Below are 20,123 nucleotides of genomic sequence, written 5' to 3'. Positions count from 1 at the left end.
GAGCAACCAAGGGCACATACTAAATAGGAAGAAAGCAAATCGACCTAACATTATGACAGAAAAGAAAGAAATCGACCTAGCATTATGCAAAGTTCCCCTATACAAAGAAGAGAGAAGCATTCCACAAAGATCCTAGAATGATTTTTGGCATGTGTGCCGATTGCCAAGAGCTTCAATCTTCAGAGCAGGATTTCCCCTTCCGTTCACAGCAACATTATGAGTAGATTCATTCTTCTGAAAATACATTATGCAAAGATTCATTCTTCTAAAAAAACATTATGCGTAGATCCTACAAGATGTTTGGCACTTGTGCTGAGAGCTTTTCCTGCATCTCCTTGATCTCTAAGCAGAGCTTCACCTTCTGTTCCTTGTAGCTTTGATGCAAGGAGTCCTTTCCATTGATAACCTCCTTCAGTTCACCAACCTCTTTCTTTAGCATCTCCACCCTCTCTATCTCTCCCTTCCTCTTCTCGATACCAAGACAATGCAACTTAGGATCATCAACACTGCCATCAGCATAGCCATTAGAGTGCCCATTGATGCCATTTGACTGCGAATGTCTAGCTTGCAAAGGTTTCTCATGAGAGAGTGCTTCCACAACACAATAATCTGCAATGATCTTCCTTAGATGCTGAATCTCTCACTTGGATTCAAACATATCTCGATTGGCAACATCCAGCTGAGACTGCAGATTCGTGGATTGTGTCACCTGAATGTTAAGAGAGTTCTTAAGATCTGCAATATGAGCTTGCATCTCCATGATCATCTCATCATGTTTCTTGAGATGTTGCCTGAGCTTTTGTATGACATCTCTCTTGTTATAGATGTCAAATCCTGATTCTGAAACCCAGGGAGAGCCAAAACTGTTAGTACTGAAACAGTCTTCGAGGATCTTTGTAAGAATGAGATTGACCATTAGAGGGGTTGAATAGATGCCTCAACAAATTTCATATGAAATCGATGGCCTTCTCCTATTTGGATCACCCAACGCACCTCAAAACTCAAGCGGAAGCAAAAATCAAGAGAAGTTTTAACAAGAGAAAACTGAGGCAACACGACACTACGGATGGTATAGGTTTCATTTAAGATCAATCCATATGTCTTAGCACTCGAAATATCACAACTAGCAAAGAAACAAGAAAAGATGAACACCAAGCAACGAAACTCTACATGTTGATTATCTAGAGGCAAGAGAATTCAAAACCCTATCACATAAGCATGTGTATGCAGATTTTATGCCTCTAGCAACTAGAAGAATTACCTTACAAGGTGGCGAAATTTTAGCCCAAAAATAAAAACGAAAATCAAAACCGGAAAGAAAAAATTTGCACACAAGACAAGGGAGCCAAGAGAGGGAAACTAGAAGGAGGGGAATTCAAGCATTTGAAACAAAATAAACTTCTTTACTCAAAGAGGTCAGAACTATTTTAGGCGGATTACAAAGATTTTCCTCTTAAAACTCTCACCTATTACATAGGCTAAACACTCATCCTCCTCTCCACTAAAATCTTAGCATAATGCTCTTTTATGGGTGGCACAAGAGGCTCAAATGGCGTGTTTACCCTCTCCCATAGTCCCATCCCTCTATTTATAGGCCTAGGAAACTTGACCTCCATGTTTCTCAGCTTTTTCCCAAAATACTCCTCTCTTGTAGTACACTTCTACCTACCACCGAGGATATTTTAGTCCATTTCCTTCCCCATTCATCGGATAGCCGTGACGCCTTTACGACTTAGCTTCGCCTCGACATAGGTTTCGTGATGGTGCCACGTACTCCTTTAGTCTTCCCATGGTTTTAAGGACAAACCACGAAACCCTAGCATGCTTTTTAAAGCGTGACTAGACGCCACTTGCTTCCACCTGAAGCAAGCGCTCCGATGATGACGCGTGCCCTCCATCTTGCGATCTTGACTGCCTGCAAGTCTCTCCCATTCCTGATCCCTCAGGTCGCCTTGTCACTTGCACCGGCATCCCCTTCGCTTGAATTTGTCAACATGCCATCTTCATCTTCTGTTTTATGCTTTGCTTGACCTTCATGTGTACATCTAGGATCACCCTTGACTCCACCTGGCACTCCTTGATCGTCTGGCACCAAGCACCCGAAGAACCTGATCACCTGCCGTCGACCGCCAAGTTGCATCCGTCACCTGCATATCTTGAAACAAGCAAACACATTTCTCCACACTCCAAATATCTTCAGGTTAGCACAAAATAAAAAACTTTAACTTAGAGCACATACTGTAGAAAACGTGAACACCGGATGTTCCGGTGTGTTCTTCTCTAGAACACTAGACCATCCGATAAGTGTAACACTATCTGTTCCAGGAAAACTTTGCTTTCTGCAAAAAAGGTCCGGTGATCTCATGTCCATAACCCGATAATCTGGTGTGTGCCAATCCACCGAATCACCCTTCTGCAACCTCTGTGCAACAAAAGGTTCGGTGCATTCTCTAGTGTTCACAATCTCAGCGTCGGACTATCTAGTGTTGATAATCAAACTTGGCACCAAAAATCTCCTCTGTGCAGAAAATACTCTAGTGCTCTTGAAGTCCATCACCTGACCATCTGGTGTTTTTCTTTCAATTCTGCTTCAACACTGAAAATGCTTCGGTGATATCCTCCATTGTAGCCACCACATTCACCAGACCTTTCGGTGCATTAATCTTCAATTTCGTCCAAAAAGGTGCTCTCTGCAGGAAATAGTCCTCGCGAGTACACACTGCCCACACCGAAACTTCCGGTGAACACCGGAACATCAAGTGTTCACACCAGAACTTCTGATGTGTGTAAATTTTTCTACGTATAGGGAAAAATTCACCAATTCCAAACACCACCAACTCGAGTTAGACATGAACAAGAACATGCATCCACAAACACATGCTAATCAAGTTCAAGACACATCAACTGTTGTCAATACCTCATCACATGCAAACCAAGATACTTCTCCACTTGGTTTCTCAATCTTTCCCTTGATAAGTGCATTAACAACCATCAAAGCACAAAGATTTAGGATAGAAGAAGTGAAGCACATCAAAGTGACCAAAAACTCGAGAAAGAGTAAACACAAATCACTTGGCATAAGACAGATTGTAAAAGGCCGAAGAAAGGCAAAGACAAGCCAAAACCTCAAAAGATCAAGAAAAGCTCAAAAACTTAAAAACAAATACCCCCCCTTGGTGAATGCACATTTTTTATTTTTCTTTGAGATTTGTTGCAAATTTTCTCATTTCTCCTCTTTGTAGCATATTCTCTTCTTTATGCATATGCTCTCCCCCTTTGGCAATGCAAACATCCAAGATAAAACATTATGCAATGCATGAACGTGCAATTCTAGTGAGCTTTCACAAGTATACCACAAAACATTTGCATGTCCTAGAAATGTCAAAAGGGCTCCAGAAAGGAGAGAATAGGGCTCACAATTGCACAGAGGCTCATATAGAGATAGTGACATAAGAACATGAACCTTGAAAAGCTAAACTCGAAGAGTTTGTTGGCACATTTAAGTTCACATAGATGAATCATGTGCAAGGTGACCACGACATAAGCATCCACTCGTGCCGAGGCAATACAAGCATTAAGAAGTAGCCAGCTTCAATCTGAAACTAGGCAAACAAGCATTCATGGCAGTAGGCTTTGCAAACGCTCACATACAAAACCAAGACTTAGTTAGATAAAGTGATTAAAACAAAATTGATCATTTAGGCACATTTCTTTCATTCTTTTGTCCTCAAATTGACTCTTATCCAAGCAAAGTATCACGTGACTGGGTACGACAAACACTTAGAGGCTTCAAGACAACCGTATTGGATCATATTTGTGCACAAGATACTTGAATTCACTAGAATATTCACATTTTTACAGTGAAACAAGTTTTCACATGATCAAGTCAAGTAGTGTTTTTGTGAGACAAGGAACACATGTTCCCCCATGGTTCTATCACGAGCTAAACATTTGACAAAGACAGAAAATATAGTGCAATGTTCCCCAATCCACAATCTTGAATCAAGAAGCCTAGAGCAAGATATCCATCAAGCTAGCCTTAACAGAAGCATTGACTAAGCCAAAGCAATTACAAACATGGTGATCAAGAATGCAACATTTCATAGTCTACATGATTCATATAATTGCCAAATTTCATCTTAAGAAAAGGTAGCTTGCTTGAATTTATCATGTCAAAGCATCAAGAAGAGCCTAAGATTAAGCGTTTCCTCCACATAACTACTCAACTTAGTCCAAATTCAAGTCTACAACCGAAAATGATAAAGACATACAAGCCAAAGCTCAACTACTATGATTATCTTACATAATGAAATGTAATGCAAATGCAACAAAAGTAAGAGTATGTAAAAAGTACAACTCCCCCTTGCATAATGCTATAGGGATGGCACGCACAAAGCTCTACTCTCAAATAGGCAAATCTTGTAGCATCTAGTGGCTTGGTGAATATATCGGCTAGCTGGTATTGGGTATCTATGTAGCTCAACTCAATGTCTCCCTTCTCATTGTAATCTCTTAAAAAGTGGAATCTCACATATATGTGTTTGGTTCTAGATTGTTGAACTCGGTTATTGGCTAAACTTATAGCACTGGTGTTGTCACATAAAAATGGCACACTCCTGAAATTTCAACCCAAAATTTCTCAAAGTAGAAACCATCTAAAAAATCTGTGACCAACAACTAGCAGGAGCTACATATTCAGCTTCAGCACTAGACTGCGTAATGCTAGACTATTTGCGAGAAGACCAACACACAATAGAAGTACCCAAGAAGTGATAAGTACCAGAGATACTTTTCATATCCATTCTATAACCAAAAAAATCCGCATCCGAAAAACCTCGAAGAGAAAGCAAAGAGGAAGCAGAAAACCAAAGCCCATACTCAAGTGTGCTTGAGGTAAACCAGAATGTGTTTCACCGCTTGGCGGTAAGACATCCTTGGTGAAGCCTGGAAGCTAGCACACAAGTAGATGGCGAAGTGGATGTCAAGTCTTGTCGTTGTGAAGTACAGGAGAGAGTCGATCATGCTCCTGTACTCCCGCTAGTCCACCTCCTCGCCATCTTCATCTAGATCAAGCACAATCGAGGTAGCCGTCGGTGTTGCCAATGGCTTTGCATCACTCATGTCGAACTTCTTCAGCAAATCATTGGTGTACTTCGTCTGGTGAACAAATGTACCTTGCTTGCATTGCTTGATTTGCAGCCTAAGGAAGAAGTTGAGCTTGTTCATCATCGATATCTCAAACTCCCTGCTCATAGTTTCTGCAAACATGGCTACAAGTGCATAAGAAGAGCCACAAAAAATGATATTATCCACATACGTCTGGACAAGTAAGAAATCATTACCATGCCTGAGAGTGAACAAAGTTTTATCAGCTGACCCCATCACATACCCATGCTCTAGCAAGAAAGACCTAAGCATATCATACCAAGCTCTAGGTGCCTGCTTAAGCCCATACAAAGCCTTTCTAAGCTTGTAAACTCTATGTGGGTATTTGGGGTGCTCAAAGCCTAGTGGTTGTCTAACATAGACCTCTTTCTAAATGAAACCATTTAGCAAAGCACTATTGATATCCATTTGATACAACTTGAAACCCTTGGATGCCACGAATGCAAGAAGGATCCTAATGGTTTCTAGCCTAGCTACGAGTGCAAAGATCTCTCCAAAGTCTATCCCCTCAATCTGAGTGAAACCCTGAGCCACTAGTCGAGCCTTGTTTTTCACTATAGACCCATCCCCCTGTTTGTTTTTTAAAACCCATTTTGTGCCTATGGTGTGAACATTAGAGGGTGGCTCTACAAGGACCCAAACTTGGTTTCTCTTAAAATTTTCAAGCTCTTCATGAATGGCATTGATCCAACTCGAATCAGATAAAGCATGTCCAACATCATGGGGGTTAAAAGAAGCAACAAAAGCAGAATTAGTAAAATAAGCATGCGAAGCTATCTTGGACCTCGTTACCCTCTCATCAAGATCTCCGATCATCATGTGTGAAGGGTGTCACCGCTGAATGTGTTGAGGGGTCTCACGCCTAGAGGTGAACTCCCACTCAACTTGTGCTGGTGTAGGCTTGAGAGCAGCTGAAGTGGAAGTAGACGTTGTAGGACCCTCTGCTGGAGTAGAAGAAGCAAGTGCCAGCTCAGAAGCAAGTGTGGTTGAGGGAAGTAGTGAATCATCCTCGTCCTCATCGAGAGCTGAATGGTTGTCATCTACAAAGATGCTCTTGCTCATCTCCTGATCATCTGCACATTTAAAGACAGAACTAGCACAGGGGTTGATTCATCAAAGATCACATTATAAGACTCCATGATGGTGTTAGTGTCAAGATTAAAGACCCTGTAAGAATGACCATGAAGAGAACACCCCAAGAAAATGCCATTGAAAGAATGCGACTCAAACTTGTCAAGGTTGCCATACTTTACGATGAAGCAACGACAACCGAAAACTCTCAAATGTAAAACCTTCGGCTTCCTCCCAAAGCGCAACTCATAAGAAGTCAAATTCAAGATCGATCGCAAGAAAATACTTTTGGAGATGTAGCATGCTGTGCAAATGGCCTTAGCCCAAAACCTCCTAGGAGTCATATGCTCATCGAGCGTCGTCCTATCCATCTCCACCAAAGTGTGATTCTTCCTCTCAACCATGCCATTCTGCTAAGGAACGCGTATGGCAGAAAATTGATGCTCAATACCATGATCAAGACAGAAAGCATCAAAGAGATAATTCTTGAACTTGATGCCATTTTCACAATGAATTGCTTTCAATGCACTAGAAAGTTCCTTGAATAATCTCAAAGCTAAGCTCCGAATGTGTGAGAACACTTCATCCTTGCTCACAATAAAAAAGACCGAAGAGTAGCGAGAGAAGTCATCAACAATGACAAGAACATAGCACTTCTCGCTCATTGAGCGAACCCGAGAAGTACCAACAGTGTTCATATGGAGAAGTTCTCTCAGTTATTCAGTCATAACTAGATTGACTGGTGGGTGGGAGGTAGCAACCATCTTGCCATGTTGACAAGGAGCACAAACAAGATTCCTCTCAAACTTGAGCTTGGGCAATCTTCAGATCAAGCCTAGGGTACTCAAACGAGTAAGCAAATCAAAGCTTATATGCCCTAGTATCCTATACCATATCTAAAGCTCAAAAGAAGGTTGAACAATCAAGTAATGATAAAAACTAAGAGACTCAGAAAAATCAGCTCCAAAAACTCTCCCAACTCAAGAAATCTTGCAAAACAAAGCGCCAGAAGAATCGAGAACTCGAGAAGTATCTCGTTTGAAACACACTTCCAAGTCCTCATCCAACAACTGAGATACAAAGAGAAGGTTGTATCTCAGATGCTCTACCAAAGTTACATCCTTGAGAGTGAAAATCTCATTCAACCTTACCATACCTTTGGCTTTCACCCTTCCTTTCTGATCATCCCTGAATGTGATGCACTCGTGTCACTTCACGGGGGTGAGGCTAGAGAACCATGATGAATCTCCAATCATATGGTGCGAACAACTGGAGTCAATGAGCTACTTGTTCTCCAGACCTCCGCCTGCCACCTACATATGAGAAGAATAATATGTGGATAGCTCAGTACTGGAGTTAGTCAAAAACCTCTTGGGTATCCAGCACTGGATCATCAGCTTTGAAGTGGTAAAAGCGGGTGTAGGTAAAACAGTTCTAGTACATTGAGGGCGATACCACGATGACAAAAACATGGTCCACCAAAGAGCTAAGACTCAAAGCCTCTTACATGTGGACCAAAAACATATGAGTCATGGCAAAATCCACGCCGGGCAACACCTCTAGGAAGAGACTGAAAAACACTAGGGACTAGTGAGTGAAAGTGAGGAAAAGGCTTATGTACACCAACAGAGGGGCAGTACATGTCCCAAGTGCTCCACTTCCACTCACGCTGCTCATCTCTCCTACGGCGAAAGCAAAACCCAACCAAGTGACCCTCTCTCTGACAGTAGGTGCAGTTGTAGGATCTCTCGGGAACTCGACTATCAGTCACTCGTGTCTCTCTCATTTAGGCTGTGGAGCTCTCTTGGGTTGCGGTGCAGGATTCTTCTGTGGGTTGAGGAATGTGTTTCTTTATGGGTTGTGTTGTGGTATTGATTTTGTACTTCTTAGCTTCTAGGGTAGTAGGTGTGGTGAACACAGTCTTACTCTCCACACTGTAAGCCGCCTCTCAAAACCTAACCCAAGATTCAAACCTACCTTGTTAGTACACATTGGTCTTGGCCAAGATCAAATTTATTTTTCCTTTGCCCTCTGAGCACTTCTCCACCAAAGAAAGGAGGTACTTATTCTCAGTCAAAAGCTTTTCAATTTTCCCTCTAACCTAGCTGAGTTTGTCCTGAAAGATAGTACAGGTGGAACAATTTGGCTGCACATTCGTAGTACTCCCAACACTCTCCAATCTAGACTTTATCTCCTTCAGGCGCTTGTCTTTCAGTTCAAGATCCTTTGCAAGCAAAGGGCAATTTTTACAAGTACCTAAGAGAGTAGACCTAGACTCTCCTCAAGGAGCTTCTTCTCGGCACTCTCAAGCCGACTGGCGACTTGAGCATGCAAATTATGAAGCTAGGCAAATTTAACCATGACTCAGGCAACTCTCACACTCCTCAACATCAGCCTAGACCTAAGCAATGCAAGTTCAGTAGAGATAGACTCATACTAAGATCCTTCAACTCATGCACAACTTTCTTAAGTAACCTATCCTGGCTAACGAGAGCATCATTCGAATTGGATGGAAAGCTGGTAGTAAGAAGGCAATACCTTGGAGGGATCCAACTCGGAGTCGATGTTGTCATCCGCCATGAACCAGAGGCTAGTGAAGTCCTTGGCCTTCTTCTTGTTCTTTGCTTGCGGTTCATCTTTCTCCGAGCTCTCATCCTTGCTAGAAGAGGTGTCGATGTCGTTGAGAGACGCTGACGAACATCCTAGAAGCTGTCTTGGCCACCTTCTTGGCCATCTTGTCACAGTTTCTCTTGAAGAAGGGCTTCTTGTTCTTCTTCTTGTGCTTTTTGTAGTCGTGATCACCGTCTTCCCTCTTCTTGAGCTTGGGGCAGTTCGTCTTGAAGTGGGTAGTGTCACCACATTCAAACTAGGCACGAGAACCACCCCTCCTCTGGTCTCGGTGATTGTTGTAGAAGCAGATGAACTTCTTCACGATCGGCGCAAGGTCCTCATTGTATAGCATGTTCATCTGCTCCTTTGTGATAGAAACCAAGGAATACAAAGTAAATCCACTCGGTGAAGTGTTAGCACAATAAAATTTGACTATAGACATTGCCACCACTAGGTTCGGAAACCAACGCCATGTTCTGCGACAGGGGATTTCCGAGACTAATCCGAGCCACCTTGGCTATCTCGATGGATTTGAGCTTACTGAAGAGCTCATCATAAGTCAACGTGTCATAACTTGGAGACTCTTTAATGCTCGAGATCTTCACTTCCTATATGCTATGGTCAAGAGCATATAGAAGCTTGATCGCTCATCACTGGTTGATCAAAGATTGCTAACAATCCTATCAAAGGGAGAAAACATCGCATCCAAAGACTCTCCAGGGCCTTGCACAAACATTTGGTATTCTTGATTGTATGTGCTTTGGTGTCTGATCTTAATCTGATTAGTGGCTTCATGAAGACACTTAGAGTATTCCAGATCTCCAGGGCAGTACGGAGGTGCTGGACCCTGTCAAACTTATTCCGACTCAGGTTAGTGAATAAAATATTTCTGGCCTTGTTGTTGACCTCATACTGTTAGATTTGAACTTGAGTCATGCAAGCAGTAGGGATCTCGTAGTTGGAATCAACTACATCCCATATTGCACTTCCTTGGATAGAAAATAAGCCTTTATTGTGCACCTTCCAGTACAAAAAATCACGGCCATCAAATAGCAGAATTTTCTCACTTCTCTACATGTCGCCTAGAGATAACAAAACCGATTAAAGTTAATAAGTGATCAAACTGGCTCTGATACCAATTGTAGGAACAATATTGGCGACTAGAGTGATGGTGAATAAGTTCCTCAACAAATTTCTTGCGAAATCGATGACCTTATCCTATTTGGATCACCGAACGCACCTCAAAACTCAAACGGAAATAAAAATCGAGAGAAGTTTTAATAAGAGAAAATCGAGGCAACACGACATCAAGGATGGTATATGAACCATAGGTTCCATTTAAGATCAATACATGTGTCTTAACACTTAAAAGATCACAACTAGCAAAGAAACAAGAAAAGTTGAATACCAATCAACGAAACTCTCAAGTTCATTGTCTAGAGACAATCAACTTCAAGGCCCCATCACATAAGCGTTTTAATGTGAATTTTATGCCTCTAGCTACTAAAAAAAAATGACCTCACAAGGTCTAGAAATTTCAGCCAAAAACAAAAACGAAAATCAAAACCGAAAAGGAAAAACCTGCACACAAGGCAAGAGAACCAAGAGAGGGAATCTAGAAGGATGGGAATTCAAGCATATGGAACAAAATAAACCTGATTTCTCAAAGAGGCAGCCCTATTTTAGGTGGATTAAAAAGATTTTTGTCTCAAACTCTCACCTATTACATAGGCTAAACACTCATCATCATCTTCACTAAAACCCTAGCACAATGCTCTTATAAGGGGCTCAAATGGCTGGTTTATCCTCTCCCATAGCCCTAACCCTCTATTTATAGGTCTAGAAAACTTGACATCCAAGTTTCCTAGCTTTTTCTTAAATTCTCCTCTCTTATAATACACTTCTAGCTACCACCGAGGATATTTTAGTCCATTTTCTTCTCTATTCATTGGACGATCACGACACCTTTACAACTTAGCTTCGTCTCGATGCAAGCTTCGCGATGGTGCAACATACTCCTCCAGTCCTCCCATAGTTTTGAGGCTAAACCGCAAAACCCTAGCACGTTTCCCAAAGCGTGACTAGCCGCCATTTGCTTCCACCTAAAGCAAGCGCTCTGATGATGACATGTGTCCTCCATCTTGCGATCTTAACTGCCGGTAAGTCTCTCCCACTCCCGATCCCTCTAGCCGCCTTGTTACTTGCATTGGCATCCCCTTCGCTTGATTTTTTCAACTTGCTACCTTCATCGTCCGTTTCATACTTTACTTGACCTTCATGTGTACAACTAGGATCACCCTTGATTCCGCTCGGCCCTCCTTGATCATCCGGCACCAAGCACCTGCTTAGCCCTGATCACCCACCATCGATCACCAAGTTGCATTTGTCACCTGCCCACCTTGAAACAAGCAAACATATTTCTTCACACTCCAAAATATCTCCAGGTTAGCACAAATTAAAAACTTTAACTCAGAGCAGATCCTGTAGAAAATGTGAACACTGGATGTTCTGGTGTGTTCTGCTCCTGAACACCGGACCATCCGGTGAGTGTAACACTATCTATTCTAGAAAAACTTTGCTTTCTGCAAGAAAAGGTCTGGTGAAAGCTTCTAGTGATTTCATGTCCATCACCGGATAATCCAGTGTGTGCTAATCCACTGAACCACCCTTCTGTAACCTCTTTACAATAAAAAGTCTGGTGCATTCTCCGGTGTTCACAATCTCAGCACCAGACTATCTGGTGTTTATAATCAAACATGGCGCCAAAAGTCTCCTCTCTACAGAAAATACTCCGGTGCTCTTAAAGTCCATCACCGGACCATCCGTTATTTTGCTTTCATTTATGTTTTAGCACCAAAAATGCTCTGGTGTAGCCACCACATTCACCAAACTTTCTGGTGCATTGATCTCCAATTTCGTCTAAAAATTTGCTCTTTCCAAGAAATAGTCTGGCGAGTACACACTGCTCACACCAGTACTTCAGGTGAACACCAGAACATCTGATGTTCACATCGGAACTTTCATTATGTGTAATTTTTCTATGTACAGAGAAGAATTCACCAATTCGAAACATCACCAACTCGAGTTAGATATGAAAAAGAACAAGCATCCACAAATACATGCTAACCAAGTTTAAGACATATCAACTGTTGTCAATGTCTCATCACATGCAAAGCAAGGCACTTCTCCACTTAATTTCTCAATCTTCAAGCCGATCAAGGGATGATATCCACATGACACCGTTGTTCTCTTTACTTGATTCTGGCCCAGGTATCTTTACAAGTGGAAGGGAGGGTTCAATCGGCTTGCGTACGGGGCTTGCTGGTGCTTGCTTGACTTCCACTCCGCCATCTACAAGCCCTGCACATGACAACGGCAATTAATATGTCACATATCTTGGAAAGAATCGCCATGCCTCCAACAAAAATAATAACGAAGAGTTAGATTAAAACCAAATCTGAGGAGACAAGCGTAGTTAAATGAATAGCCTGAAACTATTAAGATGTCATCATTGCATCTGTAAATGCTAAACTTGTATAAAATTTTTGGCAATTTGGTAGAAATGACACAACCTAGTAATGACTATTTTGTGGATGAAGTGTGCCTCTACCCATAAGAACCAACTATCGAACCCCACTAAACAACATTTTGTTTACAAGTTAATGTGAAGAGAAAGAAAGACAAATAAAGTAGAACACATGTTTAGAAACTTGCATTCTAATTTTATATTCTAGCACTAAATTTAATGCATGCCCAAAAAAAAAATCAACGCCATAGATCACAAGGTTCACCAAGAAGTGGGAAAAAGCTATCAATACAAGTTTACCACCACATAAATTTTGTATTCTAGCACTAATTCAATGCCATATATACTACAAGATTTACCACAAGATGTGTAACAGGGAATAGAATAGACCAAGTTACAGAAAAAGCACCTAAAATACAATAATAGCAGCCAGTTTGGTCACAAAACCGGTAGAGGTTCGAGTGCAATTCACATGCTTCTGGCCTTCTTTTAGCTGCAATTTTGAATGGTCAGCAGCCATCGTATGACGAGTATGGAGAGACGATCAATATTACAACTGCAAATGGGGGAAATGAGACCTTTGGGAGTATCGCTTTGCTACTTCGTATTAAACATTTGCCTTAGTTTGCAGCCAAGTCTGATTGTTAGTGTGCTCAGCAAAATTCCCCGTGCAACAAGAACACAGATTGGCCCTCCTCCTTGGACATGATTTCCTTTCCCTACCTTCTGTATGCTCTTATTTGTCTAAGATTTCATCCTAATAATCAACAAATTTCTTCAGACGGTAGTACAAAGACAGTAGTTTGACCTAGATAAGAATGTATGACAATTTGTTAAGCAGCACAACTACCATATTGGTAAAGGAAAAATTAATTTCACCTACAACAAAAATGTATCCCAAGGATCTGAGAAGATTTTCATGACTCAACCGTTAAAGATACTAAAGCAATTCATATGGCCTCAATGAATGAGTAGGCATAATGCAAATTCATCTCTATGGAAGAACAACTATGATAGCTAAAAACACAGTAAGGTATTAATTTCCTAAACCTTGAAACAATCTCTCCTGGAGCCTGCGGATTTAGGATCCCCATTTAGGTTTCTTAAACAACTAGTATTTATGATCCCATTCATGCTGACTGCTCAGCATCAACAGCCATGACAGCAGAAAAAGTGTGCACTCTGATAAAGGAATCAACCAAGGTGCCCCTTGTTTTTCAAGGAAATCAAACAAAAATGTATGCATAATCACCAAGAAAACTCTGGAAATTTTTCTGACATGCTGATTTCCTCCTCTCCAAGGCTCAGCCTCGTCATGCCCAGGGGGTCGCAGCGCAGGATGGTGCAGGATGGCATCGCCCCCGACTAATTGGATATGTTTTGCGGTGAACCCAGAATTTGCGGAGCCGGCTGCTATGGGGGCAGGAGCCTCTTGGTGTGTCTCCAACATCTTTAGGTTACTCGCCACAATGCAACACACCCTCATTCAAGCAATCCAAGAAGCTACAGTGCAACACACCCTCATTCAAGCAATCCAAGAAGCTACAGTATATATATACACACATAGTGGCGATCATCTCCACCAGCTTGGGTGCCCACGCTAGCCCGTACCGCCGGCACGCGGCCGACTTGAGCACGTTCAGGTCCACGTCCTCCCCGCACTGCGAGAGCTCCCCAACGTTGACACGATCTCCGCGATGGCCCGCATCTGGGCCTCCTCCTCCGAGAGGCCCGCGGGGACGACCACGCTACCACGACGGCAGTGGACATGATTGCCATCGGGAGACGGGTTTCCGCGAGCAAGAGGCAGGAACGGTCCGAGATTCTCATGCATTAAAAAATTAAAAAATATGGACCGTATTAAATTAAAATATTAAAAAGTAATTAATATATTAATTATAAAGATAATATTCTCTACATTAAAAGAATTGTTTTTGATAAACGCTAAACAACGCTCATCTCATATACATTGTAGACGACATGATACGCTGAAAATAAAAAAAAAAACATATTAGTGGTTGAAAACTAAGTACAAAGCAAGTCAACTGAAAGAAATCTCACAAAATATCATGTAAAATTCACAAATCACAATAATTTATTTTCCTAATCCATCAATTGATTGTTTGCTGCAAATATATGAATTGAAATGGGTGTTAGGGCTTGAGGAGGGAGAACCGGAGCATCAACCATCAATGGATCATCATGCAGTAAATGAAACGTTTCTAGGTTAGGGCATACCTTAGATCACGAAATCGCTGTTGCTAGCGTCGATCTGTCTCGCCGAAGGCCGAAGGAAGCAGGCGGTGGCCTCGAGAAAGCAATCAATCGACTTCTTTCTGTTCGTCTCCTGACTCGGGGTGTGACGTGCGAGTGCGATTGAATGGCGAAGGAATGAAGCGTCTCGTGTCCAACCTAGGAAACGATGATTGATGAGTCAGGTCCTCTGCGGACTGCACAATTCTATTCTAGCGGTATTCTTAGGCTAGCCCAATAAGCATTCACGCTATGAGGTTGTGACTAGACTTGAGTTTAGACTGGAGACTAAAGCATGTATATATGATATACATGTATGTATATGGCGGCCCGGGGTGGCCGCCCCTGCTCACCACCCCTCATCAGGGCCAGCTCTGGCAAAAGGTTTTGTCGATGATAGCATGCTCCAACTCCCGGCAACATGGCACGATGGTCCGGGCTGTGCTGAGCCTGAACCGTGGCACGCCGAGGCTGGCACGGTATGGCCTGTCATGGTCGGGGCTGGCACGGCCGGCATGGCACTGCTTATGCAACAGCACTCAGCCGGCATCCAGAGCACTCCGCAGAGTGTTAGGCCAGCAGCGCAGCAGCGTCAGCGGCGTGCAGCAGCAGGCAACGGTGCTGTAGCATCAGCGGCGCGCAGCAGCAGCCAGCAGGCCAGCAGCGTGCCAGCCTCTCAGCCTCTCAGGCCTGTCCGCCTGTACAGCAATACAACATGCATGGAATAGATGCATAGAGCTAAAAAAAAAACTAGCCATTTGAGCAAAAAAAACTCAAAAAAAGTTACGGATATTTTCCTATAAATAGGGAACCAGCAAAAAAAACTAGCCGTAACTTTTTTGAGTTTCTCTGATTATTTTTTTCACAGCCTAATGTCTTAGCGGGTCCAAACCAGCCCATGGAACATACCATGCTACGGCCAGCACATAGCCCGCTTGGCTAACAAACCAAACAGGAACATGCTGGGCTGAGCCACCCATTTGGCCAGCTCCAATGTCACTATAATATATCGGCCCCACATGCCAAGTAATAATATCTCGTCATTCAAATGTCTTTTTTCCACCAAGAGGAATAGTCATGCCACCTCCGCCACGTGAAGCCATATTTGGATGCATCCTTGTTCATCTGGTCAAATTACGTTGACTGGAAACCTGGGCAACAAATTTGATTAAAATGTAGTTGCGAGAGATCATACAATGATGATATCTTCCTTTTCCAATACTATTTTTAGAAGAACAATCAATCATGCATTTGATAGTTTGGCTAAAGTATAAATGGTTTTATGAATCTACGTACTCCCTTTCTTTTTTTTTTCCCCCGATGAAGATGGGAGCTTTATTACTTAGGGAATAGGATTATAATCCGCAACCATTAAATCTACAAAAGCATCAGGAATATTTTGTAACGACAAGTCTGTCAGTGCTCTAATCTAGATAAGTTGGCTAAAGAACTGCAAAATAGGATTAAATCCGCAGCCATTAAATCTACTAAAGCATCAGGAACATCCTCTAACGACAAGTCGATCATGTGCTATAATCTAGATAAGTTGGTTAAAGAATCTGCAACCATATTTTTGTTTCACTTTAGCTTCACAAGTACAAGCTCTCGTTCGTCATTGATCAACTCTTTCACCTCTCTGACAATTTGTCCAAGGCATGATTTATCTTCTTCGGAACCCTTCAATGCCTTCAAGAGCATAGCACAATCAGACTGAAAGACGATCAACTGAGCGGTGTAGTGAAAGGCCACCTGACTTCCTTCTTTTATAGTGAAAAGTTCAGCTTCAAAGGCATCCGAACATTGTGCCAAGTAGGGACAGGCAGATAGAATATACTTGCCAGTGCTATCTCTGATTACCACCCCTATTCCTGCATTCTGATCCTGATCATTAAAGGACCCATCAACTGACACTGATATCCGTCCATCTACTGGAGGAGGCTACGGAGGATCATTAACTGGGTCACTGAAACTCTTCTTAACTTTCTGAATTTTTCCATCGGTAAGCACCCCTTTCCCCTTTACTAGATCCTAGTCGTCATTTTGTCGAATTTGAGGTAGTGAATCCAAATAGCTAGACATATACTTCCTTATTGCTTCAATAGGCGCTGTCGTCTTATCATGAACCATGCCATTCCGCAATTGCCAAATTCTCCATATAATCATTAACACTTCCATTCGTTCCTTATCACCAATTCGCACCAGCACCTAGAAGAGTTACTCTAGCCCTGTATTTATCAGGTCATGATGGTTTGGCAACGACCACAGTTCCCTCATAGTCTCCCAAACTACATGTGCATTAGGGAAAGTAATTACCATATGAAAGGCATCCTCCACTCTCATGCCACATCAGGTACATTGATTTGAGACTTCCAGGTGGTGTGATTGTTTGAGTTGCATCGTTGGTAAGCATCCCAACCAAAAGCTTCCATTCACAAAATTTAACCTTCTACGGTACTACAATTTACCACAACATCTTCCAAACTGGCCTATCACCTAATGGTCGAGCACTAGATGAAATACCTCTATTCTCCTTTAATATTCTGCAACTGCTAAATGGTATGCACTTCTGACTGAAAAAACCTCATCTTCCTTAGGGTGCCAGGTGATGAAATCATCAGACTATCTTTGTGACACTTTAATCTTTAAGATCTCCTCCACATCTTCCGGTATTAGAAATTCATTGAGCCTCTCCTCATTCCAAGAAACATCTTGCAATAAGAAGTTTGCCACTCTATTATGTCTGCATCTCCCCTGTCGATGTCTAGAAACACTCCTTGGTATCCATGGATCACGCCAGAATCTCACTGTCTTTCCATCCCCAGTTCTCTAGATGACTCCTTTTCTAACAGCTCAAGTCCATACTTAATAGCACGCCAAACTGCCGAGGGAATTCCCATAAACACGGTGTCAAGCAGATTCCTTCTTCTGTAGTATTTCACCTTTAATAACCTGGCACACAAGCTCTCCAGTCGATTGATCAATCTCCAGGCTTGTTTGGCAAGTAGAGCTTGGTTAAAGAGCTGCATGTCTCGGAAGCCTAGACCACCTTGATTCTTTTGGACTACGTATTAATTTGTCCCATGCAATCCAGTGCATCTTATGCTTACCTTTAGCCACACCCCACTAGTAACTACGTACCATACGAGTCAGATCATCACATACCGACATCGGCAATTTAAAGACACTCATCACATATGTCAGTATGGCTTGCACGACTGATTTTATTAGCATCTCCTTTCCTCCAATTTTCAGTTGCTTTTCTCCCCAATCTATAAGCCTCTTACTTTATTTTGCTTGCAAAGTCTGAAACTTGCCTCTATTCATTCTCCCCTCTGGTACAAGCAATCCCAAGTAGCGATCTTCAAAGGTGTCTTGTACAAAATCCCAAGCACTCCTTTCACCCCTTCCTGAGTTTCAACAGTACAAGCATCCCCAAAGAAAGTAATGCACTTGGCTGGGTTTATAACCTGGCCCGTGCCAATTGCATGGCGATGTAACACATCTTGCACAATACCTACTTGACACGCTGACGCCTTAAAAACTAGCAAACTATCATCCACAAACAACAGGTGTGACACCACCGGCACCGATGGACAAGTAGACACCGGTATTAAACCTCTCGTTGTCACTGCATCCAAGATAAGGGCCGATAAGGAATCAGCAATAAACAAGAATAAAAACGGTGACAGAGGGACACCTTGATAGAGTCCACTAGATGGTGTAAAATGTTCCAACAGTCTTCCATTAAATTTCACCGAATAGCTGACTGTGGTAACACATTGCATGATCCATTTAATCAACTTCTCTGAAAAACCCCAGCTTGAACATTGCATTCTCCAAGAAGCCCCAGTCCACCTAGTCCAGTCATATGCTTTAGAAAGATCAGGCTTATAAGCATAGCTAGCCATATCCGGGTTATGCTCCTGCTGTATATGATGTATACATTCAAAGGAAATAATTGCGTCATCTGAGATCAAGTGCCCTGGGACAAGACGCTTTGATTCTCAGAGATTATTTCATCAAACAAGGGGCGCAGCCGATTCACAAGACACATTGAAACAATATTGTATAGGACATTGCAGAGTGAAATAGGTCGGAAATCCTTGAGACTTTCTGGTTGGCTAACATTCGGTATTAACACAATACTTGTGTCATTGACTCCCATTGGCATTCTCCCTTCTATAAAAAATAATTGCATTATGGCTATTATTTCTTTCTTCGCCATTTCCCAATTGCGCTGATAGAACCGGGTCGGAAACCCATCCAGGCCTGGGGCCTTAATTGGGCCAATTTGAAATAGTACGTCGCATATTTCCGTTTTTGAAAAGTCCTTCACCAGGAGATCATTCATTTTATATGTTACTTTGATATTCAGCAAGTCAAGGATCAAACCAGGCAACAGGGTGGGGTCCTTTGTGTACACATCCATGGAAATAAGCTCTTGATATGGTTTTTTTGCGCTCTTCACATAGATTTTAGATGGAAGAAACGCGTGTTTCTATCATCTTCCTTTAGCTAACTTATCCATGATCTCTGTAACCACAACATCTCTTCCCAATAGAGTAATTCATGCATTTTGTCCATCTTATTTCTCAACAATGATCTTTCTACACCTGAGCTTTGTAACTCTGAGAGATCCCTTCGTAACTCCTCTAGCTCCCTTCGCACAATACAAAACTTTTTAGAACTCCAAGAGCGGAGTTCCTTCATTACTTGCTATAAAGCTTGTGCTATTGAGCCGAGGTTCTCCTTAGGTATAGCACGTTCCCATGAGTTACTAATCACCTTCGGGAGCGCAGCCTCCCTCTCCCACATAATCTCGTAATGAGACACACTCTGCCTTGGTCGGCCATATTCTACCTCCTCCAAACACAGGAGTAGAAGACTATGATCTGATTGAGCCAAAACAAGGTGCTCCACCATAGCATCTAGAAAACTTTCCTAAATGGAAGCCTCTGAAGCCCAGATCCATCAACTCACATATGGAAAGAACATCCCAAAACGCCATCATCTGTGTCCCTGGCTGGGCACAAGTCGACATATGTTCATGCTGCCATAATGCCTCATTAAAATCGCCGATCACCATCCACGATAGACCCAAATTTCCCTTCAGGTCAGCCAACAAGCTTGACATCAGGTGCCAATTTTCCACATGTGGCTCACCATAAACAAACGTGGCTCGTCATGGTGGATTTGATACATACTCCTTGATACAGACGTCAATGTACCGATTGCTTTCCCTAGCACTTTGACATGTAAAGCCTCATGCCAAAACAAAGCTAGTCCTCCACTTCTTCCATCACTTCCAACACCAGAGAAACCATGTAAGCCAAGATGCCACCTCAACCTCTCCATTCTTTCCTCCGACTATCTAGTTTCACAAATAAAAACCAGTTTTGGGTTGTTTGACTGACACAAGGCCAATAGTTCCCGAACTGTCTGGCGATTCCCCCCTCCCCGTAAGTTCCACGCCATGGTACACATTAGGTCCGGCAGT

The 20,123-nt window shown here is 42.4% G+C and overlaps 1 pseudogene; it reads right to left on the bottom strand.

Annotated features, from left to right (window-relative positions):
• Positions 1-289: 289 nt before the first annotated feature.
• On the bottom strand, positions 290-13,729 carry LOC133884034 (uncharacterized; annotated as a pseudogene).
• Between the last annotated feature and the right edge of the window lie 6,394 nt (positions 13,730-20,123).

Source organism: Phragmites australis, chromosome 11 (genome assembly GCF_958298935.1).
Source record: "Phragmites australis chromosome 11, lpPhrAust1.1, whole genome shotgun sequence".
Classification (NCBI taxonomy): domain Eukaryota; kingdom Viridiplantae; phylum Streptophyta; class Magnoliopsida; order Poales; family Poaceae; genus Phragmites; species Phragmites australis.
This window is presented reverse-complemented; position numbering and strand designations above follow the sequence as displayed.